General features: G+C 37.1%; 1 long non-coding RNA gene across 1 annotated transcript in view; it reads left to right on the forward strand.

The window, feature by feature from the left end:
* LOC311599437 overlaps window positions 1-24159 on the forward strand; it is a 37785-nt gene extending 13626 nt beyond the window's left edge. The window contains exons 2-3 of the long non-coding RNA XR_014779892.1: window positions 19160-19216; window positions 24036-24159. This is a non-coding gene — a long non-coding RNA (uncharacterized lncRNA). The remainder of the gene's footprint in view (window positions 1-19159; window positions 19217-24035) is intronic.
* The last annotated feature ends 1759 nt before the right edge of the window (window positions 24160-25918 follow it).

Here is a 25918-nt window from a genome sequence, read left to right on the forward strand (position 1 = left end):
TTTCCAATATTCCAATCTTGGAGTTTGAGTTCTACTGAACATTAAACCATATAAACTTATTGAAACAGTTGAAATTTAGTCCTTTTGGAAAATGGTGCCAGAGCTGGGATCAGTGGATTATGCTGCAATCCTAACACTCTGGGAGGCAGAGGCAGGTGAATCACTGTGAATTTGAGGCCACAGTGGTCTACAAATTGAGCCAGGACAGACAAGGCTACACAGAGAAACTCTATCTTGAAAAACCACAATTAAAGAAAGAAAGAAAGAGGAAAGAACAAAAGAAAGAAGAAAGAAAGAAAGAAAGAAAGAAAGAAAGAAAGAAAGAAAGAAAAAGAAAATGCGTGCCTAGTTTTGCAAAGTAAACGTATTGATGTTGGTCTCTCGTCCTTTGGGATTATCTCATTTCTCTTTTGCTACTTCGAAATTTTGTGTTTTTCTTGGACTAGATATATAGCACAATTAGAAGAGTGTTTGGGGAGTGTAGAGACAGAGTTGGGATCGATCAATAGCTCCGTATAAAGCCTGGTATGACGCCGTTGATGCCTGTAATGCTGATGTGACACTCAGGAGTTGGAGAAAGGTGGAGGTGGAGAGGTGAGATGCTGAGAGCCATTCATAGCTCCATAGCAAGTCTGAGGCTAAGTTGGGCTGCTCAAAACTCTACAGAAAGAAGGAACATTTATATTGAACTTGTGCCTTTCTTTGTTAATTTCTGAAATGATAAAATACGTCCACTTATAATTCCATCCTTGCCATCCCCCTGGATGTTTTTCTTCCCAGATTCCAAAGGATGAAGATCTGAATCCATCCTCCACTTTTAAAAAATTTATTCAGATTACATCCCAATTGTTATCCCCTCACTTGTATCTCCCCGTTCCCTGCTGCCTCCCTCTTTCGACCCTTTTCCCCTCCCTTAGACCTGTGACAGAAGGGGACCTCCTCCCCCACCATAAGATCACAGCCTATCAGGTCTCATCCAGGTAGCCTGTTTCCTCTTCCTCTGAGTGCCACCAGGCCTCCCCACCAAGGGGAAGTGGTTAGATTGGGGGTCCCAGAGTTCATGTCTGAGGCAGTCCCCGCTCTCCCCACGACCGTGGAGAATGAGCTGTCCACTGGCTAGAGATGAACAAGGGGTCTAGGTTTACTGCATGCATTGTCTTTGAGTGTTTGTTTATATGTTTTCCTTGCTTCTTGTCCCTGCATTTGGGTTTATGTCTCAATACCCATGTAAATCACCACATTTTCATGTTACTACTTTTTTTGTCTGGTTTAGAATCTATTCCATACATTGACTCTTTGTATTTCAGCGGTTGCATTTTCATCCTGTAGTTTTTACAAGTTATTTTATATGTACCTGATATTTAAATCTGTGCCTGGTTGTATTTTGTAATGGGTTTCCTTTTCATATGGGTTCTTTCAAATCTGTGTCTATGATCATCCCATAACATATATTTTAGCATGTTTATCAGATTTTTTTGCAAGACTTTTATTTCATTCACATTCTACTTTTTATTTTAGTTGTTTAATTGGCTTACAATAATATAATGTAAGGGAATTCTAAGTCCTTGTCTCAGTCCCCCACCCGATGATGGCTGTGATTAATATTCTGACAAAAGGAGGAGCTTAAGGGAGAAAGGGTTCCTTTTAGCTAACAATTCGAGGTCTAGTGTGCATCAGGGAAGGAAAATCCAGTAGGAGGACCTTGAAGCAGCAGGTCCCATCCCATCCTTTTTCACTATGGAGAGCAATGGATGTGTACTGCTGCTCAGATCATTTCCTGTTTATATAGTCCAGCATCCTTTGCGGAGGGAGCAGTTGGCCACAGTCAAGATAGGTCTTCTAACCTCAATGAATGCAAATCGAAATAATTCCCCACAAGCATGCCCAGAGGCCTGTACCAGATCTGTCAAGTTGACAGCTAACACTAGCAATCACAGGTCCAATCCTGGCTTCAACCCTTTATCAGTCCTAACGGCATCATGGGAAAGGCACCATATTGTAACCAGGACAAATATATTGGATTTGCCTAATCTGAATGTGTGTAAAACTACAGCTAGACAGGTGGGTGAATCAGAGCCATATGTACACTAATCACACTTAAAATTAATAAATTAGGGTTATTTATTTCACCTGTGTGTAATATTTATAACCAGCTGCTTAGGAGTTGAGAGCCATAGGAATAATTAGATAATTATAGAATAATTAACATGAATTATAAGAATCATATCTGAGACCTGCAAATAGGGCATCAGACACAATGAAGACTCTATGATTCAGCAATGTGTATTTCCACGGGAAAGGCACATTGCCCTTGCACTCTAATAACATTAGGAACCAAGTGTCTGGTAGGAGCTGCAGTGTCTGATAAAAGCTGTTGATTAAATTGGTGATGAGCTAAGCCAGTAGTTAGCAAACTACATGCTTAGATGGTCAGTTAGTGCATATTTGGAGTCTGTAGGTCACATGTTCCCTGTTACAAAATTTAATCATGCATAAAAAATAAGATATAGAAATTAATACAGGTGCCATGTTCTAATAAAAGTTTATAAACACGGCCCGGGCAGTGGCACATGCCTGTAATCCCAATATTCGTGGAGGCCAAGGCAGACATAGCTCTGTGAGTTCAAGGCCAGCCTGATCTACAAAGGGAGTCCGGGACAGCCAAGGCTTCACAGAGAAACCCTGTCTCAAAATACCAGAAAAAAAAAAAGTTATAAACAGAAGTTTGAACTTCATGCCATTCTGTGTGTCACAAAGCATTATATTCTTTGATGCTTTCACTTACATCTAAAGCTTTAAAGATGAAAAATACTTGCAGGTGTGCATAAAGAAGAAGTAAATGATTCGTGGCGAGTCCTCATTTAGACAATCATGTCGCCCAGAAAGGGTTGAACGTACCATCCATCCCCAGCTCCGCACACCTTTGGACATTAGGGAAGTGAAGACTGAGGCTGTGTACCACGCCACAGAGAACTGTGTGTCTCCGAATGTGCATACCCAGAAGTTTTGGCCGACATAGTTCATAGATTGGCATATTTATTAATTTTCATATTCACTAATTCTGTAATAATGTGAACATTGTAAAAAGGTTTCCCCATTGTTGTATTAAATCCAGTTCAGCACATCTAGATGATTCCATGAGGATTTATAGTTTTGTTGGGATTTAATAACAGAGTTCTTAAAGTGATTTTTGGATTTTCCTTTCATCATTTGATGGAGAGTGGTGAGTTTGTTGTTGTTTCCTCATAAACCTCTTTACGCCTGGTATCCCAGGGCTCACTGTGTCCCTAACTAGCCTACTTTTGGCAGCATCCTACAATGGTGATATTTTCTCAGTGTTCTTCAGTGTATTTGCCTTTGTATTCACCCAAATGCTTGCCATAACCTTCCCCTTTGTCCTCCAGATGCCAAACCCTTGGTAACCACACCTCAACTCAACCGCAACTCAACAACTTTAGTACTTTATGAATTTATATTTTGTTTCATGAATAAACTTATCTTGTTATTTTCTAGTTTCTTATTTTTTCTCTAGAGTATTTTTCCTGGTTTCTATTTTATACTTAATTGCTTTAATGTTAAGGCAATAAAACAAACTTTACTCAAAGTATTGTATGTTTTATTACTTATTAAAATTATATATACTTATATTTGCGTATATCTCTGATAATTTTGAAAATGATTAAAATACAAATTGATTTAAGTAGAAATATTATGCAAAAGAATGTGTGAAATAAAATTTTGATTTTCTAAAAATTGCATTTTTCCGAATATCTACTTAATTTCTTTGTAAATTATGATTTATCTTCAGCAGACTAAGTTAAAGTAATTATTATTATCTTTTATTTTGATTTCCATTTTAAAATAAGATAAAATTTACATAAAATTAAGTGATGAAATTAAGCACATAATTAAAGGAGTTCTGTTAGGGCTACCCAATTAACTCATGGCCTTTATCAATAGATTTACTTTTTATTGCCACAGGATATCTCTGCTAAACTCTATAGTATACAACATTATTATGGAAACCATTACTTTGTTTTATCCTGAAGTAAAGGCTTTCATCTCTTCTAGAGCTTTATATGCATACCAAGATGGTAGCAGTTTTGAGTTTGCACCTCCCAGTACCCAAACAAGCTGGGCACAGCTGAGCATGTCTCTAACCCCAGAGCTGGGATCAGAGTGGAAACAGGTGATCTCTGAAGCTCATTGGCCAGCTAGCCTAGGCAATCAGTGATCTATGGGCTTAGAAGAAAACCGGTCTGAAAAAAAAGGCGTAGCGAGATCAAGGAAGATACTTAATGTTGAATTCTGGTCTTCCCATTCATACACACAAAAATATATATACACATGTTTACACACACACATACACACACACCACAGAGACCGATAGGTAGATTATAGAAGAAATAAATAATAATAATAATATAGTCTTCTTGCCTGGCTTTTGCTGGTGGAACTGGGGACCGTCTATCCTGGGCTGATCAATAATTTCTTTTATTTCTTAAGTAATAATTATTTGTAGAGATGTTATATGATTTCTTTAACCATTTACTTACTGCTAGTGCTTGGGTTATTTCAGATTTTGAGGTGTAAATTGTCCTGATTTTTTTTTATTATTTAACTGGTTTTTCAAATAATTTTTAATAAATTAATATACCAATATCAACATATGTAAATGAGAGGTGAAAAGGAAAGCCAGAAAACTCTGAGGTCATTTAGGTAATTCTTGGTGGTTAAACAATGAAATATTTAACTATTAATATTTAAAACAGAAAGCATTCCTAGTTCTGAAGATAAAGATACATACTTATAGGACTGGTTTGGCAGCTTAGCCATGTTATGTGTGAAACAAACAAGTTCATTTTTGTTCAATTGTCCTTGATATGTTAATTGTTCTTACATTATGAACATATGTTTGGAAAACAGCTGAAAATGCCAGGTAAAATGGAACGTAAGGATAGAATGAGATGAGCTTATTGGAAAACATTATCTTCCAGGCCTTTTATAAGAAGGAATCCTTCACTAGGCCAGAAACTTTCCTCTCATGTGTCATTGCTCTATGTATTGACAACAACTGGAAACCGAGAAAAATCAAAGATTGGTTCCTCTAGAAAAATAATATTTCATCAATTGGGGTTGAGTCAATGAAGACAGACAAATCAGGATCATCTACGCAAGGAGACTAAAGGACGCTGTGGCAAATATGAAACCAGCATTGTTTGCTCTAAGAATTTCTATTGATCTCTTTCTACTACCTGAGGTTTCTTTCTCATTTGATGTCTCTTCTTCAAAGTATTGCCACCAATACTTTTGAAGAAATGTGATTTTTTTTCCAATGCCATTAACTTGTAAGATAGAATTTACTACTCACTGTTTTACAAGTGAGCAAAGATTCTAATTTTTGAGGAAAATACAACCCCTCATTTTTTTTTCAGATCAAGGGGGTGGCTTGTTCATACGGAAGGGATACTGAGCCCAAAGCAAAAGTCTTCCTCTCAACTGTGTCAGCACACACATCCTTGGCATTCTGTTCTTTTCCGGAACTCTTAAACGCACTATCTTTGGTAGAACTCAAATATTACATCTAATATATACCAGCTGTAAAAGGGTAACCTTGAATTTAAGATATGGTGGACTAAAAAGAAAAGCTTTTATCATAACTTCCTATGTACATTTTCATCAACTCATATGGTATACATCTGGCCGGGCCTTTGATAGCTGTGTGTTAAAAAAAAATACATGAAATAGTAATAAAAAATTATTTGTTTCTCTTTCCAGTCATTTGAAAATGTAAATGTTAAATATAATCAAAAGCTATGTAGTTAAAAATTATATTCTTAGAATCTAAATTTGCTACATTAAAGCACAATTTCATAGAAAAAGAAAAAGACTGGAACTATTATTAAACAGTTAATTATTTCAAGCACATGTTCTTCCACTTATTCTTCCCAAAATATTTATTAGTAAATTTTATTTTCTATTTGGAGATGACAACTTTTGTCTCTATTAAGTCATTTTTCTTAAGTCATAAACATGTAACAAAATAGTGGTTCTCATTCAGAGATAAGATAGCAGTTCTTGTGGCTTATTATTATTTAATTTAAAGAGCAGTCAACCAACAAAAGAGAAAAATCAATATGAACACAGGTATAATCAGCAGATCCCCTTTTGAACACTGAAAAGCTGAAAAAAGAATGTATAAAGTCAAGGAAAACAACATTTAATGTATAATCTACATTTATTATTATTTTTATTATTATCATCATATATTTCATTTCATTATCATTATCACACTATTTTCATAAGTCACAAGAGGATCTTAATTCCTGCTATCTAAGATCCAGTCACTTTCTTTCCTCCAGCACAGGGATTTAGAGAATCAGAGAAGCCAGGTGAAATTGCATTAGCCTTGAAATTAGTGAAGAAGGAAAAGAAACCAAAAGCAAAATTATCACATAGTTTGAGCAAAGAAAATACTTGAAGGAGGAATCCTGAAAGAATTTAACACTAGTGAACTTTATGAGATATGGTCAGTCTAGAAGTAATTTTGAAAGAAGACCATATGACTGAAAAGAAAAACTGAGTGGTAATGAGGATGTGTTAAATATTTATATATATATATATATATATATATATATATATATATATATATGATCCAGACTGTCTGTATAACAAGAATGGAGACATTCTTCTACAAACAGCAATCAGTGGCCAGGGCGTTGCTGGCAAAAACAGGGCACTTTATGATGTAATTTTACATGCTTAATATACATATGACAAGAGACTTATAGTGGCCAGAGCAACAGAAGGACAAATACACCTTGGTAGAGTCTTTGAAGTCAAGTGTACACAGCCAAAGATGGGATGACTTCTGGGACAGGTGTATGTTTCTGTGTGTGTGTGTGTGTGTGTATGTATGTATGTATGCATGCAGTATGCATGTATGCATATATTTTGACATGGAGATGAGTGTTTGAAGGCCTGTCAGAAGCAACACATTTCATAGAACTTTTTATTGCTGGAGAGACTATTGAGATATTACTAATAATTATTGAAATTAGGATTATGATTTTCTATGCTACATTCATTAGAAAAAGAGGCATCTTACTTTTTCACCTTACAAAAGGAATTATAACATGACTATCTTTAAAAGAATCAAATATCTATATATTCAAAACAATTACCACTTTATCTAGTAATGGAAGAAATGTTCAGGTCTAGAAATTTTTATTCAATTTTTAGCCTATTGTATTTTTTTTTTTAAAGAACATGACCCTAAAGGTAACATATGATTTACAAAATACAATTCAAAACTCAAAGATGTGGCTAAAGCAAGCACAGGACATGCACCATGTGTTCTACATATATTAATATATATGTATTAGCTTTCAGTTTAGTATTTTTATGGAAATCCTGAGCATATGAATGTGTGAGTCATTTAACCTCTTTTCTTTCTGTTGGGTTGCCTTGTCCAACTCCAATGTGATGGTTTTTGTTTTATCTTATATCTTATTTTATTGTTAGTGTTTGGAACAGTGGTTCTCAACCTGTGTGTCGTGACCCTTTTGGGGTCATATATCAGATATCTTATATACCAAATATTTATATTACAATTCATAACCATAACATAATTACAGTTTTGAAAGAGCAACAAAATTAATTTTATGGTTGAGAGGGTCACTACAAAATCAAGAACTGTTTTATAGGGTCATAGCATTAGGAAGGTTGAGGAACACTGTCTTAGAAGCCTGTTTTTATTTTTTTAAGAGCATAAGAGAAAATATCTTTTAAAAATATGTTGCATTTTTTAACTTTTTAAGTTTCTTAAATTTTACATATATATTTATATTATTACACATGTGTACAATAAACTATCCACAGCAAGAACCACAAAACAATCAGGAACTATAAATGTTACATTCACAGTGTTTTGACTATTTGTATTTGGCAGCCTTGAAGAAAACTTCTTTCCTATCCTGGTGAGTCTAAAATTCTGAATGTGAATCAATATATATCATATCTCCTCATTACCAACTTAAAACATTTATCTAGACCTAAAAATGTCTTAACTCCTAAACAACTAAGCTTAATGGTAAAACTAAACTATCTGGTCTTCAATCCCATCAGAGACTTGAAAAGAAATAAAATTGATTACCTGAGTATACAGAGGTTGCCGGTTAGCAGTTTCCCAACTCCTGACAACATCCACCTTACCTCAAAGATGATGAGCATCAAAGAACTTCATTATGGAGATGTCTTGAAATGTGGTAAACAAGCCACTGCCAAAATGTCCTTGCTTCTACCACAGACAGAATTCTGCCTAAAAATGGCCAAGCTTGGATGCAGGCAGAGTTGATGGCCAAACTCTGCCAAGACAGGGTAAACAAGTCCTCAATAATTGCTGCTTCACATATATGTCTGTCATATCTATATTGGGATAGAAGGCTGAAGAGTATGTTCCAGTGTTATAGAGAGTTTTGGGTGGCTGCCGAGGTAGAAAATTGTCTCTGTCATCTCATTTTGGAAGATGCTAACCTGTACTCCCAGCATGCTCAGGTTATTAATTGTATTCCTTTTCAAGTCTCTGATGGGATTGAAGACCAGATAGTTTAGTTTTACAATTAAACTTAATTGTTTAGAGGCTAAGATTTTTTAGGTCTATATAGATGTATTAAATTGATAAGAGATATGATATATATTGATTCACATTCAGAATTTTAGACTCACCAAGGTAGGAAGGATGTTTTCAAGGCCGCCAAATACACTGTGAATGTAATATTTATATAATTCCTGATAGTTTCATGGTTTTTCTTGCTGTAGGTAATTTATTGTATATGTGTGTAATAATATAAATGTATATGTAAAAATATTTAATAAAAAGTTTAAAAAACAAAAAATGACAATCATCTAATGCAATATTTAAAATAAAGAGTGAGCAAATATTTTTAAGGAAGATTCGCTGCACACTAAAGCCACAATTCACTGCAGCTGTGCTAAGAGGAAGAGATCCGTATTATTATGAAATTTACAACATTAGAGAGTCCACAATGATCTAATGTCTTATTTAAATCCTTTGCTACACAGATTGTCCTGGATAAAGTCCATGGGTCAGAAACTACACAGAAAATATGAGTATGGGAGAAAGACTTGTAGGGAAAATAAAGAATGACAGGTGTGCCAGTGTTAGGAGATACAGTGGGGGTGAGAGGGGACAGTGCATTACATTCATGTATGAAACTGTCAACAAATTTATTTAGTTTTCAAGAGTGAATAAAACTTATCAAGTATGGATTAGTGATATGATACATTTTTTTCTTTAGAATAAGCCATAGAATATAGTACACTTGGTTCTAATCAAAACCCCTTGGGAAATGAGGACAAACAAGGTAAATTTCTCAATTAAATGTGAGTGAAGCACTGAAGGGGTTTGCAGAGAAAATCAAGTGAACATTGTGATGCCAGTTAGGGAACAATCATGTACTGGCTGTCCACTAGGGAGTCTCATCACATAAACTGCTTTGCTGTGGTAACGGAGACTCACAGCAACCATGTGGATAATTGGTAGGGCAGATGCTTACCCATTACCTGAGTAAACTAACTTTGCCCCAGAATCACCCTCATTATCAATGAGTGTTGCAGATGAATAATAAAATGAAACCTTAGGACTCCATATATTCTCTGCTATAGTTTCCATTTAAACACACACACACACACACACACACACACACACACACACACACACACACACAGACACTTCCCACAGAAATACATTTTCTGATAATTCTAGAACACGCTCTATCTGTTCTTGTCAAAGTTGAATGCTTAAGTATTATACTTAAATCTTACTGACTTAGTCATCCTAATTTGTAATCAATACTTTATGGTTTCCAGTCTATTGAGACAATTTCCTGATCCCTCATCATCTCCTTTGCCTATTCCTTCACTTTCCTCCCTCCAAACTCTTCCATATAGCCTTATCTATTCTCTTCAATTTTTTGGCCTCTTTTTTTCACTAATTGTTATTGCATGTATATACATATACATATATATGTATATGTATATACATACTATATATAATATATATTGCATGGACATGCATATGTAATACACTCCTAAATATTACTAAATATACCTCTTCAGTCTGTATATTGTTACTTGCATGTGTGTTTTCAGAGCTAACTGTTTGCTGATGGGTAACCCATGGGTGTGCTCTTCCCAGAAGAGAACAGTTCCTCGTGCATCTAATGAAGAACCCCTTTGCAGTTCCTAAGTTTCATCTGTATCAACTTTACCCATATCGTTGCACAGCTACCATTCTGTTCTGTAGACGACTCTGTGACCATTATGAACTGAACATTCATCCTCATCTACTATCACACTTCTTCCCAAACCACGTAAGTCAGTAAGTCAAGGTTGTTCTTGTGAATGCCGCTTCAGGAAAACCAACTGTAACTCCTTAGCACCAACTACATTGTCTCAGGCTACTAATCCTAATATTACTGTTACTTTTAATATAAACTGACAGTTTTCAAGCATTCCAAAGACATCCCCCAAATTGATTAGTTGCTAATAGAACCATCAAAGTAAAAATATTGATGACTATGGTTTACAGAAAGATAAAGTTGCTTGTTAAAATCAAGGTAAGAAAGGGAGTGATAAGCCAGACACCAGGAGAGTTCTAAGCATCTAGCATTATAACGTGCCCTGGAATTAGTATGTGCCGATATGACTGGAGGCTCACATGATAATCATGTGTTCAATATGTTAGCGCAGTTGTTAGGAACAGATGATTGATCTCAACCTCAAGTTGGATTCATTGTTTGACTTAAAGACTTAAAGGCATCACTGGCCTTTATGTGTGGCTAGTCACTACCCCAGGACTAGTAGATATAGGTAACCTCATACCAACATCATATGTGGCCAGTAGCTATACTAATCAAAAATAGGCTTATGAAAACTGACCTAGGTTATTATAATGAATGCAGGATCCAAGGCCAGATCTCTGTTAGAGGAAAGCCAGCTTGGTTATCACACCAGAAGCAACCAGGTTTCAGTGCTTATCTGCATTTCCTTCTTCATACGGGACCATGTTAGTCAGCTTTTCCTTAGTGAAATGAATACACAGGACAACTGACTGAGTTACAAAAGTGTAAATTTTGGCTGACAGCTTGAAAGAGTGGTTCTCAAATAAGGATCACAACCACTTTGGGGTTCAAACTGGGGGATGATGACCCTTTCATGGTGGTTGCTTAAGCCCATTGGAAAACATAGATATTTGCATTACAGTTCACAACTGCAGCAAAATTACAGTTATAAAGTAGCAACAAAAATACTTTTATGACTGGGGGGTCACAACACTAAGAACTGTACTAAAGGGCCACAGCATCAGGAAGGTTGAGAACCACTGATTTAGGAAGTTTCAGTCAGTCACCCAACAGCTTAGGACTTGGGGGCTAGTGGTCATACCAAACAGCAGAAGTGGAAATAGCTGGCAGAGCTAAGCTGTTTTCCTTATTGGTAGGAGTGTGAAACCAGAATCCTGTTAACCGCCTCGAGGACAGGTTCATAACATCCTAACACCATTCCTTTGGCTCCATCTAAAAACTCCCCAATCTCCCAGTAAGGGTTAGCAATTTAGCACAAGAAACCCTGACTGACACTGCAGATCTAAACTGTAGCAAGTGGAGTCTCTGTGTGGTCGGCTTGCATACATTCTGCGCGCTCTCTTCTGACTGATTCCAACTTACAGGTTTTGCCAATTTCCATTGTGAAGTTCACAGCAAATTTGGTTGTGTCTTGCAAAGATCAAATTCTTTTAATATTTTATTATTAGGGAAAATCTCATTACCTCAAAAAAGAAACAAACAAACAAACAAACAAAAAAGGACACCATTTTAAAGATATTTGCTACCTCGCTGTTTCACACGATGAAAATCTTCCTAATGAAATGGCATCTCCAGCCATAGATTTCACACACCAACAATTCTTTGCCTGATATTATTAGAACCATTTTGTCTGCAGATAATCTTATTCAGTGGGTCTGTGATACAAACAGAATTTACATTTCTGTCTCCTTAGTGTACAGAAGCTGCTAGTCTGTTAAATATAGGTATGGTAGTCTCAATGAAAATGGCTCCTATAGACTCATCTTGAGTGACATCATTGGGGGAGTGGCCTAGTTGAAGTAGGTGTGGCCTTGCTAGAGACAGTGCATTATGGGAGTTTGGCTTTGAGGTTTCAGAAGTTCAAGCCAGGCCTAGAAACTCGGACTCTCTTCCTGCTGCTTGTGGATTCGGATGTAGAACTCGCAACTACCTCTCCAGCATGGTTATAATGGTCTAATCTCTGAATTGTAAGTCAACCCAATTAAATGTTTTACTCTATAAGAACTGTCATGGTCATGGTGTCTCTTCATAGCAATGGAAACGCTAAGAAAACAGATGAGGAACATTGTTAGAATCACCTGCTTCCTGCCTATTCCCTGTTGCAAAGTAAGCTTTGTAACTAGGCCATAGTTTTATCTATCAGTATGTTTGCATGACCTAGTAGAGCAGTCAGTAAACAATACATAACTGTTAACGTTCTATTATGATGTTTCTAGGTTCACTCTATGTACAAGTATACTGGTGCTACTTCTAATGGTGCAATTATCCTCACAATAACATTACTTTTTCCATATGTTGTGTTAGTGTTTAAGCATGAATATAAATAAGGACAACACTGCTTTTATATTTCAATAATTTTGTCATGATACATTGCTAATAATTTTACAGGAACTTTTTATTTGCTAAAACATAATGTCTATTCAAGTGGTAGGTTTAGGACATTATTTTTCTCTTATTCTATGGTAATTGATGGTATGAAATTGTTACAAGAAATATTTGGCAGCTGTATACCTTGCAGGCAAAATTAATGAAAAAGAAAAATTTATAGAATCTAGGCTAATTTAAAAGTGTGATGAAAATGTCCTCACAAATTAAAGTTTGGAGAATGGGAGAAAGTACAAAAATGAATTGAAGGCTTTCTGAAGGTTTTCCCTCCTTCTTCTGCTCATTAATTGTTAAATTAATATTCATTTAGATTTTAGTTGACCTCTTTAATGCCCGATTTAAAACTAAAGTGGAACTAAAGGCAAACTACCTAAATTCTCTTTTTACAGCACTCAAAAATTTCTAACTAGCATTACTAATTTTATAAAATTTTAAAGAGAAAGTCATTTTAGGCAATGATTTAGTGCAATCTCATTAGCTAAATGAGGCTTAAGTTTTGTAAGCCTTATTTAAAATACATAATTAAGAGGACCAGAAAAGAGCAAAGTGTGATTAATGCTATAGTGGAACTCAGAGGTCTAATGATGTGCAATTCCCACAACTAGTATACCAGTTACTTTTATGTTGCTATGTTAAAACACCATGACTAAGGCAATTTATAGAGAAGAACAAGTTTATTTGAGCTTATGATTCAAGAGGACTCAGAATTCAATCACTGTCATGGCATGGAGCATGGCAACATGCAGGCTTGGGGGCTGGAGCAGGATGCTGAGAGATCCCATCCTTCACTATGTACCATCCATAAAGACTAAAGTATTTATTTCAACAAGGACACATCTCTTAGATCTCTCCAAACAGTGCTAAGAACTAGAAACCAAGTGTTCAAATGCCAGAGCCCATCTAAACTTACAGGGGAGGTGCTAAGTAAATATTATTAATGTTACATCAATGGACATAAACTGATTCTCATTTCTTGCATCTATCCAATAACTGGTTTCTGTATCCTCTTTCTCTCCCGTCAAGCCTTCCTATGTATCTTTTTGGTTTCTTGCTCTCTCCCAAATCCATGGCTTCTATTTCTTTAATTTTCTTATTCTGTTTGTCTCTTGGTCTGCCTCTCTATCTCTGTGTGTCTCTGTTACTCTCCTAAATATATAAATGTAACCTAACCAGTTTACTTGTCTTTATATGATTCTAAGACTGACTACTTGGCATTGGACAATTAATTGGGGGCTCTTCCCTGGGAAAGACTACTTCACCTACTCTTAGAATTCCTTATTTATTGGTACTAACATGAAAATGGGAAAGTCTCATGGAATCTCAATGGTATAGCAAGAAATTATTTTCATTTGTTTGTTTGATTGCCTTTTTGAGACAGGGATTTTCTGTGTAGCCTTGGATGTTCTAGAACACACCTCTGTAGACCAGATCAACCTTAAACTCACAGAGATGCACCTGCTTCTGCCTCTGACTGCTGGGATTAAAGGTGTGCACCATGACTGTCCAGCTAGCAAGAAGTTCTTAACTCGCAAAAATTTAGTGCTAAATTGTCATATTTTTTAAATGACTTACATAATTAACAACACACAACAAACTTAAAATGAAGATTTAAGAGGAATTCTTTACATTTGTGAACTTAAAAAGAACCACTTATTAAACTAAAGTTGTTCATTTTAAAATTATTTCCTTAATGCAGAAAAATTACTCATTGCTGGTCAATGACAACAGAGTTAGATGTGATATCTCCTCAATCTCAGAAGAGCTGGGCTTTAAAATGAAAATTATGGCAGAAGGCTTTGTCAGGGAGGTCCCAGAAGCCTCTAAGAAAGTTATTACCTCTGCTTTTGTTTACCCACCATAACCACTTGGTAAGACTTTCTTGCTGAAGATGTCACTCACGTCAGCTGCACAACATAAAGAATCCATCTTAAACCAGTCAGGAGAAATCTCTGCTCCTGATAGCTTTCATATTGTCAGCAGGTGTTATGTACTCTGTTGACAGAGAGATGGCAGTGGTCTTTCATAGCATGGGACCCTGCATGCTGCAGTGCTGCTCAGGCAGCTAAGATGTGCTCACTGGAGCAATAGTGGCATGAATGTTATGAGGTAACAACCTACTTCCTGATTGAATTTGAGGCCTGCATCATAGGGAAGCATCTATGGTTGGTACTGTAATCCTGGTCAAATATCCACAGCTAGGAAGGTCTCAGACTCTAGGATAAACCTAATTCTGTTATTTTGCTAAAACGGCTCTGCTACTAAATTATTTCTAAATATTTTTCTTTCTGTTTGGAGACCTAGGATACTATCAGCATTGATCAAGGTAGCTTCTTTTTGCAGTGGGGTGCAATCAGGGGAGAGGTGGGTATCTCATGAAGCACTAAGAACAACAGACTGATGTTCAGGCCTAAATAGGGCATCTCTGCCAGCCCCACCAAAAGCCCAGGGAAGGTCTTGATGTGGAGGCAGAAAGCATTAAGAGCCAGAGGATAGATGACTGTGGTGTGAAATGTCTTTTGTACATGGCACAGCAATTGCACTCATGAACTCATGGTAATTGTGGTTATCTGCACAAGGGCAAGTCAGTCAAAAATCACAAAATCAGTGGGGTAAATGATCCTCCGGCCTCTTCTCTTACTGAGGAAACAGTTGGTAGTTTCTCAGAGCAAGAGAATAATCCTTTTTGAGGCCATACTCACTGCGAGTTTTCCTCTTCTCCAGCAGATAGTCCCAAGCCCAGATGGGGAGCACTAACCGATTTTTGTGGGTTATCATAAATCAAACAAACAAAAACCATTACAGTTCAGTGATGGGCATACAGAGAAATATGGGGGGGGGGTTGAATGGGAAATATGAAGAAAATATGATATTTACTTATAGGCGTGTATTAAGTTCTCATAAGCAAATAAATAAATGAGACAGACATGCTCTGTGGGTCCCGTTTCAAAAAAGTGTTACAAAATTAGACATTAAGAAACTTAATTTCATGAGTTTATATTATAAAAAATAATAATCACTCATATTGGCCTTAAAATATTCAGGCTTGATTTTATTATATAGGTATAGTGGATGTAAACATGTTTTTGTTTTGATCCCAAGTGTGGGATATGAAACTGCCTTGTGTAAGGGTGTGTGATGCTTGTCCACTAGAAAGAGAACAGCTTCTTTCAGGGGCGTGGTGGTTGCCAGTTGAAAAATATCATGTACGGACTATACAAAGCTTTATAATACTCTTCCACCCCTCAAAATAAAACAAAAACAAAAAGATTGCTTTGACATCACTTCACATTCTTTCTGTGCTCATCTCTCTGCTTTGGGACATTCCTAGAGAGAAATGCCCCAGAGAACACTTAGAGGTTCCTGTTTCTGCGGTTGTGGTCACTTTTGCCTTATTGCTGGTTTGCCATTTAATGGGTCTGCTGGAATCCTGATGATGAAGGGTCGAATCACCCCCAGAAACTGAGTCTGGGAAAGTCTGATTCTCCTATGCCTGTTCACCTTCTTTCTCTCCTATCTTGGGTAGGTGGGTTGTAAGGGAGGCAGAGGCATTAAAGAATCCCAAATAAAGTAGGTTTTAAAAGATCAAAGCCTACAGATAAGCATAATTTTGGAAACTATAAACAATCATAGAATTGAGAAGGTGATTTTCCACACAGTGATCCTAGTCAAACTTGACAAGTTTCTCTTTGAGACTTCCCTTATACTGGTTCTAGATGCAAGATAGCCTGTTTCTGAGACAATGTAAAAAATAATACATCTGAAGTCCAGTTATTATGTTCAAACCCACTAAAAATTGACATGAAAATATAACAATGTGAACCCACATAAGCAAAGGCAAATAAATCAATATTCCAAAAGTAAATCATTCATACCCAGTCCAGATGGCAACAGGACAACTTAACAAACAGCTAAAAATGATAAAGTTGGAATTTCTTACCTAATACTATATAAAATTAACTCAAAATGGATTAAAGATCACATGAGTATGACTGAAAATCTAAAGCATTTAGAATCAGTCACCAATATAAGTTATTGTATATTTTAGTTTTGATAATGAATGCATCTATAAAAAAGAAAAAAAGAATTTAAATTCCAATAAAGCATTTAGTTAAAAAGTGTTCATCAAAAGATATAATAAAAAGAGTGAAGATGGGGCTGGGTTTATAGTTTCGTCAGAAAATGGGTTGCCAGGGAAACATAAGATTCTGACTTTTATGATAGCACGTGCCTGTAGTCCCAGCAGAGTAGAGACAGGTGGATCCCTGAGTTTCCCTGGCCATCCAGACTAACCAAATCTGCAAGTTTCAGGTTAGGGAAAGACCCTATCTCACTATACATGACGGATGCCAACTGAAGAATGTTCCATCTGACACTGTCGTCTGCTAATACTTACACCTGCAAACACGCATACGTACACATGCACACAATGGGAAAGCAGTTGCAAATAATCTCTCTAACAAAGGAATGTCATCAGAATGCATATTTTTAAAGCCTATTACAACTCTTGATTTAAAATGACCCAAGTTAAAATGAAACCATTACAGAAATTCATAACTGCTCAAGAGGACAAGAACATCTGACCATGGGATGCTCATCTCCAACTGATATGCCTGTAGCAGAACTTAAGCCTACACTTCAGGCTTAGAGAATATTACTTGAGAGTCAAAATAAATATTCTAATAGCCACATGACCAAGATGTCTTCCCCAAGATAGAATTTGTACAGATAGCAGAAAGCTATATCCATGAAATCATAGTGATGTGGCCTCCTAAACAAGGCCTGTACCATGATAACACCAGTTGACATGTGACACCGGTGGGGCAAATCTCAGAAGGCCTTATCCAGAGATGAAGAGCTATGGGCAATCCTGGTTTCTAAGACAGGAAGAATCAGTGTTTTTCAGGGAAAGGCCTCTATAGGCTACCTAATCCTAAGTGATCGGTTCTAAACACCTTTACAAATGAACAACAAGAGATGAACACAAAAAACTGTGGAGGACATATGACCACAGACTTGGTGGCATATACACAACAGGAACTTATTATCAGAGTCCTGAAGGCTGGAAGCCCATGTTTAGGATGCCAGTCTGACTGGTTCTCATAAAGGTTTGCTGCTCATGGTGTCCTCATGCAGGGAGCAGAAGGCAAGAAAGTCCTTTATTGTTCCCCTGAGAGCATTTATCCTCCTTAAGTAGACTCCCCCTCATATTCTAATCACCTCAGAAATGTCCCACTTCCCATGACCCTAGCGACCTCAACACTTGACTTTGTGGGATAGCCATTCAGTCCATAATACCAATACACATAAATATTTTCTCTATTTTTCATAAATATGGAAATTAAAGCAATGTAATTTTCATCAAATGAAACGTAAAAAAAAAATCTAAAAAGTAATGAACATTGCTATTTGAAAGCACAGAAAATACATAGAGTGTAAGTATTATTTTGATGAGAGTGTAAAGATAAATGTTAAAAGTCCCAAGGCTTTTTATGAAAGTACTGAGCCATATTATATATGTTATACTTCAAATCAGAAGTTCATCTTGTTTGTAGTAGATCAACAGTAATATATAGCCACTTGCTTTTATGAAATTTATATATTTAAAATTAGAGAGCATGGCGTCTTGCTCTTTTCCTCAAATATACATCAGTTCTGTTATTTTGCCACTAAGTAACTCACTACCCTGCAAGTAAAAGATGACAGGAAAAAGAAGTCTAACAAAGAGACCAATAGTACAAATTGCTTTGTTCTACAGGGTCAGTTGTTTTGAGAAGGGGTTTAAAAGTACATAGGATCAAAAGCAAAGCAGAACATAAGCAGTTTCACCTGCTGATGCTAGTCACTGCAAGCGTAGTGCTCAGGAGTACATGCTGCAGCAAGAGAGCAGCTGCTGCATGAATGGTGGCTCTGGGGAGCCCTATCTGGGTATAGGACACAAGATAAAACAACTAGTACCAATATGTGTAATACAAAGAATGACAGCAACCAGAGCAGATATATACATTTCTCAGTGTACAATAACCTAAACTACTTTTATTCATCAAGTACACTAAAGTGTGAATGGTTTTACCTGCATAGAATATATATTCAAGTTCATATTTTGGTTATCCATTTTAAAATTATAGCCTTGGCACAGATTCTCTGCATTTAAACATGCTGTTTACTGTCACTACATCTGATTAAAGGAAACAGTTTTTTATAATGAAATCAAGAAATATATGCATAGATTACTTCATTTCTTGCCTATAGCCTTTCAAGTCATATTTCGCTGTATTTTTATTGTTAGATAGAGTTTTGATTAATATCTAGAAGTGGAAAATCAGATCAGATCATCCCAAACATGTTGGCTGCTGCTGAGGAAAAACAGGATCCCTACCTTTTATTTTCAGGACATGGAGGACATTTGAGATGCACATCGGTGGAGAAACAAAAATTCAGTATGCTGTGTAAGTGGCTGGCTTTCTTTTGATACATTACCGACTGAGAAAATTACCGTCAATAGGGACACGATATGTGTCTGTTAGGTTAAGGATACTCAAGGCCGTTTATTTTCACTTATTCATGTTGTGTTTACTGCCCAAGGATGCTGATTTACTTGACATGCAGCGAAATTTGGACTCTTGAGGACAAATTTGTGTTTTCATTTCATATTCTATCAGAACAACGACATGAAGAGCTGATCAATTAATACTTTTGGTTTCTATTTGTTAGAGCTATCTTCTTCATAACTCCACAGTTTTATATAGTTTCTTGTAACATGGCACCATTTCTAGCAAAGAATCTTAATTGCAGTCAACATTCAACACAAGTTTGCTAAAAGATAATGACACTGAACTGTGATACATTGAAGCTGTGTCTTGCTAGTCTGTTATTTTCAACTATAATTTTTATATTTTATATAAGAGGTATTTGTTGCCTAAGTACTGTTTTGTCAACAGGGAAGATGGAGTGACACTTTGTTCGGCTAGACTCTGTCTCCTTTTACACACATATACACTGATCACAAAATCTAAAGTGAGGCCCAACATATTTAATGAAATTCTGTATTGTGTAGAACAAGATTTTGTTTATCAAACCAGAAATGAGACTTAGTGGTAGCTTCAAGGATCTCAAGGTTCTGAATCTATTTTGTACCAAAGAACCATCTGGCGCCGTAGCTCAAGTTCCACAGCAGAGGACGAGGACATTGGCTAACTTACTTGAAACTCCTAGGCCATGGGGAGTGTTACAACTTAAAATGAACACCGAGAATGACTGTGGGAAGTCAGAGCTCTGCGCTGATCCTCTGTATAATGTACTCTGTGTAGTTGGCATTGCTAAACAGACAAGCTGTCACATTCTGTACCTGCTGACTATTCTGGGGCTCTTTCTCTGTCAACCAAGGTAGAGGACATGGCAGTAGTCAAACCTCGAGGTGACAAAAACCTGAAGTAGTGTAGTGAGCCTTGTATTTTGGGGGGTGATTTACAAGTGTAGGTGGTGAGGTGAAGCTTGTGCACAGCACCGCTTCCATAATCTGAATGCAAGCTTGGGACAAGAACATTACTATTAAATTGAAGGCACATTCTCTCTCAGGATAAGAACTCTACACAGTGAAACCAGATCTTAAAATACAGAAAGAAAGAAAAGAAAGAAAGCTAGAAAGAGCCACCTTAACTATTTCTACACAAGAGCAAGAAAAAGTATCTATTATACTGTAACAATTTAGTGGGAGAAAAGAATGTTACATTGGCTTTATTAACAGACTGCACAAGGGCATTTCAGTTCAGCCAAAAAAACAGTATGTTTTGTTTGTGTTCAATTTTTCTCATTGTCTTTATTATTTAATACTGAAAATAAAAAATGTTTGGATTCATTTTTACAAATGTTTTGTTTATAAGCAAAGGCTAATGACAGCTTGAAATATGCATTTTTAAAAAGGGAATCTATGAATTATGGCTATTTGGTGCCACCTAGTGGTGCAGGAATTTTAAAAATCAGCATTTTCTTTAGTGACTGAAATATCAAATAAAAGAGATAAAATTAAGACAAAAACCCATTAGACACTCTCCGATGTTCAAAGGATTGTCTCCTTTGCTCCACACTGAGGTGCATCTGACTTTTGCTGTAACTATGAGTTCAAACTAAAAGGGTTGATTAGCAATTGACAAGGTTTCATTCTATGCTATTTTTATGTTTCTTCTTGGCTGCTTGGTTTCTAAAGTCAAGGCTAGAGAAAGAAGATTGCCAAAATGTTAGAAATAATATGTCCCTTCATAATAATTATTATTATTTATATGATAAAGACCATAACAATGTCATTGTGCTGGCAAGGTGAAAGTAACATAAGCATTGTAGTATAGACCTTTCTTTGTTTCTTTTCTTTTTTATAAATCCAATCTAATTTTTTTCAGAATTATAAAAGAATGGACATTTCAAATTTAGTATCCTGCTGACTGAACAGTCTTATCTCTCTAACCCTTCCTTTTCACTCCCTTTTCTCTTTCCTTCTTTTCCCTTTTCTTTCTTTCTTTCCTTGCTTCCTTCCTTCTTTCCTCCCTCCCTCTCTCTGTTCTCCTTCTCTTCGGAATCTGTCCTACTTGCCACTTTTAGAAGCAGGATATTCACAGGGGCTCTCCTTGGAATGCAGTGGATTGTACTGAAAGGATCTTCAGAGATGTGCAGTGGTCTTACCCTTCCATCATGTGTGGTGGGGTGACTCAGAGCAAATGTGCTGTGTGTTAATATGTTAGAAAGGTGTAATCCTAAGACTCGAGTTTCCACTCCATTCTCTGTGACCCGCAGTTTTACTTCTTTCTTAACTTGATACTGCTCCCAAATTACTTTAAATCTTCTTCTATCAAATGCTTCCCTCCTCTTTCCCAAAATACCTAAGAAACCTGTCATGCTGCCCCGCTGAGGTACTTATGAGGACTGTGTGAAGCATAGTAACGCATAGTAACGCACTGAAGTGAGAAGGTGTTAAGACTAAGTGATAGAAACCCATGTCTTGAAGAAATAAGCCAGGAAGGAGACTTTCTTCTGGAAAGTGCAGAAAAGAGCATCCTCAGGACAGTGGTAAGGCAGGGGAGCTAAGGCTTGTCTCCGAGAAGCACTACTGTGTGGGGAAAGTGGTGGCATGGCCCGGCTCAGGAGGAAAGAGCGGATGTTCTACATAGGTAAGGAAACACATACGAATCACAGGACCTGGCTCAGCAGTACCTCCTAAGGGGCAGCAAAGAGCTTAGAAAGTAGCAGCCAGGCACTAAGGTCTGTACTAATGTCCAAAGTCAGATGGACTCCTTTACTCAATCCTCTTCTGGGTAAAACCCACAAACTGACAACTGCACCCTGGCACATTTCAAGAAAGAGCAGAGGTTAGCATTCGAAGGTTAAGAAGAATGTGGCTTAGGAACTAGAAATGAGCTGTCACACAAACAGTGGTGTTTTTTTTTTAAGTCATCAGTGAATGGGTTTAAAGAGCATTGTGGATTGAATACACCATATATCATTGCTACTTCAATTGATCAACTTTTAAATTAATTTTTCACATTTGTTTTGGGACATCTCCTAAACATACTGATTTCACACATCTCAAACACCTAATTAAACAAAAATAGATATGCAGTTTCCTCAGAGTTGGATATTGGAGTAAGTTTTTAAAGAGAAATACCCTTTGGTCTGGTGATATCTAGTCATGTTTGAAACAATACCCTGGGGTAACCATTAAAATTATTCCATACTTCAGTCTTTCCTACTTAAACCTCTTTTGGTTATTTGTAATTTATTTACAGACCTGTTTCTATAGGAGAAAGAGAGCTATTTTCTCTAAATATACTTTAAAACCACTGTAGGAAGGTGTATGGAAACACCATTGTTAAAGAAATTAGTCATATAGAGATCAGTTCACAAAATACTTAAGGATTTCCCTGGGATAAGACAGTTTCAAACACCTGTTCATAGGAGAACAGCTGTAAGTATGGAGGTCTTACACCTCCAACCTGTGCTCAGATACTGCAGTTATCGTATCCAAGTTTTTTTTTTTTAATTGGACATGTTCTGAATTTGCTAATGGTCTGCTCCTTTCTCCTGAACACTCTGGGTTCCTAGACATTAGCATTAAAGATGCCCTCCATGGTGTCCTCGTGCTCCTTTTATAGAAACTGGCTTCAGATTGATCGGTTTCTACATTGTCTAGGTCATCTGCTAGAGCATTTAAGGTCTCTGACCAAATCATTGGCTGTACTATCACAGACTTTTTTTTGTGCCTCAGGCCTCAAAGCTTCATGAGGAAACACAAAGAAAGATGACTACTGATGGGTCAAATCGATTTAGAAACTTCTGTAAAGATCAGTAGGATCAGTGAGCACTACTAGAAAGGAAATAATTCAGGACTGCTATAACAGAAGTATGGCCGCCCCAGACAGCCCTCCCTGAGATCCATTCCATCTCTGGGGAGTTCTTATGCATTTCCTTAGGTCCCCGAGGACCCAGGAACACTTTATACAATCGCAGACAATGAAGATAAAACGTGCTTCAGGAAAAAGAATTTTAAACCCTTCTTCTATGGCTCATTGGCTATTTGTCTGTTTAGTCTTTCTGGGATTAGTATTTACCAGCCAAAAATATAATTACTTCATGATCTCATTAATATCGGGTGGGATAATGTGTCAGAGCAGGGTACCAGGAACACGGGAATTTCAGGGGCCTATTTTTGCTCTCACCATGTCTAGGCATTGATGGACAATTACGGCTCCAGATAAAAATCACACATTCTTATAATGGGGAAACATGAGAGTTAGCCTAACCTTCCTATTGAGTTCTTTTTAAAAATCCATATTAGAATGTGATTTCATAGATAACTTAAAATTGATTGGACATTATCTTTTTCTCTGTCTGTTTCTCTCTCCCCATCTCCGATGCTCTTCATTTCCTTTCTCCCATTATTCCCTTCCTTGTAACTTCCACCTTTCAAATGCCTCCCCCCCCCCAATCTCTGTAGTTCTTCCCTCCTTCCCTTCCTTTGCCCTTCCCTTGGCTTCCTCACTCCCATCATTTCTTAATAGATACTGTTTCTTTAATACACACCTCAGACAGAGTAAAAAGTTGAGCCCATTATTTTTAAATATATTTTAGAACAGCATATATTATGTAGCCATTAAACTTTTGATAGCACTTTTTAAAATTTTAAAGTTAAATTTTCAATGGGCTGGTGAGATAGTCCATGGGCAAAGACACTTACCTCACAGGTCTAAAAACATTTTTTTTTCCGTTCTGAATTCTCAGAACACAAGAAAAGTTGGAAAGAGAGAACTGCCTCCACAAAGTTGTCCTCTACAAGTGCACCCATGCCATGGCCCTTGGGCCTCCCCCTCATATCATAACACAGTAACAATAAAATAAAGCAAACAGTAAAGCTAGGTTGTCAGGTGTAATGTTATGGTTATGGTCTTGTCTTAAACAGCCTTGATGTTCCTCAACCAAAGAATGGATAAAAAAAAAAACTGAGGAAGATTTACGCAATGGAATGCTACTCAACTATTAAAAACAGGGAAATCTTGAAATTAGCAGGCAAATGGATGGAACTAGACATGATCATCCTGAGTGAGGTAACCTAGATCCAGAAAGATGCTGATGGTATATACTCACTTATAAGTGGATATTAGCTCAAGATAGATGTCCTCTGAGAGACTCCACCCAACGTGGGTTCAGGACAGATACTGGGACTTGCTGCTGGACTCCAGGTGGAGCGCTGACAGTGGTATGGAACAATGGTTGATGGAAGGACACAGTGGGTTCAGGAGCCCCAGAAGGAGATCAGGAAGGCCAGCAGATCTGGACCCAAGGGGGTCTGCTAAAAGTGATGCACCAACCAAGGACAATGCGCTCAGTAAACCTAGATCGTTTGTTCAGATCTAGCCAATGGACAGCACATTTTCCATGGTTGTGGGGAGAGTGGGTACTGCCTCTGACTTGAACTCTGGTGCTCCCTCTTTGACCACTTCCCCTTCATGGGGAGGCCTGTCAGGCACACAAAAGAAGGAGAAGAGGGCTATCCAGATGACACCTCATAGGCTGTAGTCATATGGCGGGGGAGGATGTCCCCTTCTGTCAGAGGTCTAGGCCAGGGGAACAGGGCAGAAGAGAGAGGGAGGTTGGAAACGGGAAGATACAAGTGAGGGGTCAACAACTGGGATGTAATTTGAATAAATTATGATACATTTTTAAAAAGAGTCTACACAGATACAATCTGTACATGCATGTATACAAACGCCATATGATGACCTGTGCTACTATTTCAGAAACATTTATAAAATTCCTTATAACAAACATACAGATTCACAGAAAGTCTTTCCTGGCCTTGAGTCTCATCATGTTTTAAAAATATAGTTAAGTGAGATGGTCACCTTGTATTGTGCACGAAGGCACACAGGTGCACTTTACTCCCTGCACTCCATACCCACAAACTCACAGTGCTGACACCTGCCATGAGCTATTTTCTGAGGTGGCTGAGTGTGATATAAGAAGACCACACCCTTTGTATCAGCTCTGCTGTTGTTAATGTAACTTGCACGCATCCTATCATTCAGCTCATTACGTCCTGAATGCATTCCTGTTCATTTTATCATTGAAGTGAGCTATCTGGAAGTGAGCATATTCAGGTGTAATATGAAAAACACATAATATAGTCTATCACTCTCCTTGGTTAAATCATTATACATTTATTACACCAAGACATCATACTTTTATAAAAAATGCATGCATTTCAGCTAATTTTAAAACAATATTTTATATTTCCATTCTGATTATAATATGTTCATGGCAGGATATTTGATAACTGCAGACAAAGAAGTAGAAATTATGCAGATATTGAAAAGATATCACTTACAGTTTTTTGCACCTACATAAATATTTTGAGTGCTTTCCAGGAAAGGTTAAGATCTTGTTTTATTCTTAGGCACCAGCCATGGACAAAACGGGCAGTCATCATCAAACCCCTACCCAGATCTAGCCAAGGGACAGAACATTCTCCACAGCTAAGTGGAGACTGGGGACTGACTTTCACAGGATCTCTGGTGCCCCATATTTGGCCATGTCCCTTTGTTGGGGAGGCCCAATGGCACTCGGAGGAAGGATAGCGGACTACCAAGAAGAGACTTGATACCCTA

The sequence above is a fragment of the Acomys minous genome (assembly GCF_964271855.1).
Source record: "Acomys minous genome assembly, chromosome: 6".
NCBI classification, from domain to species: Eukaryota; Metazoa; Chordata; class Mammalia; order Rodentia; family Muridae; genus Acomys; species Acomys minous.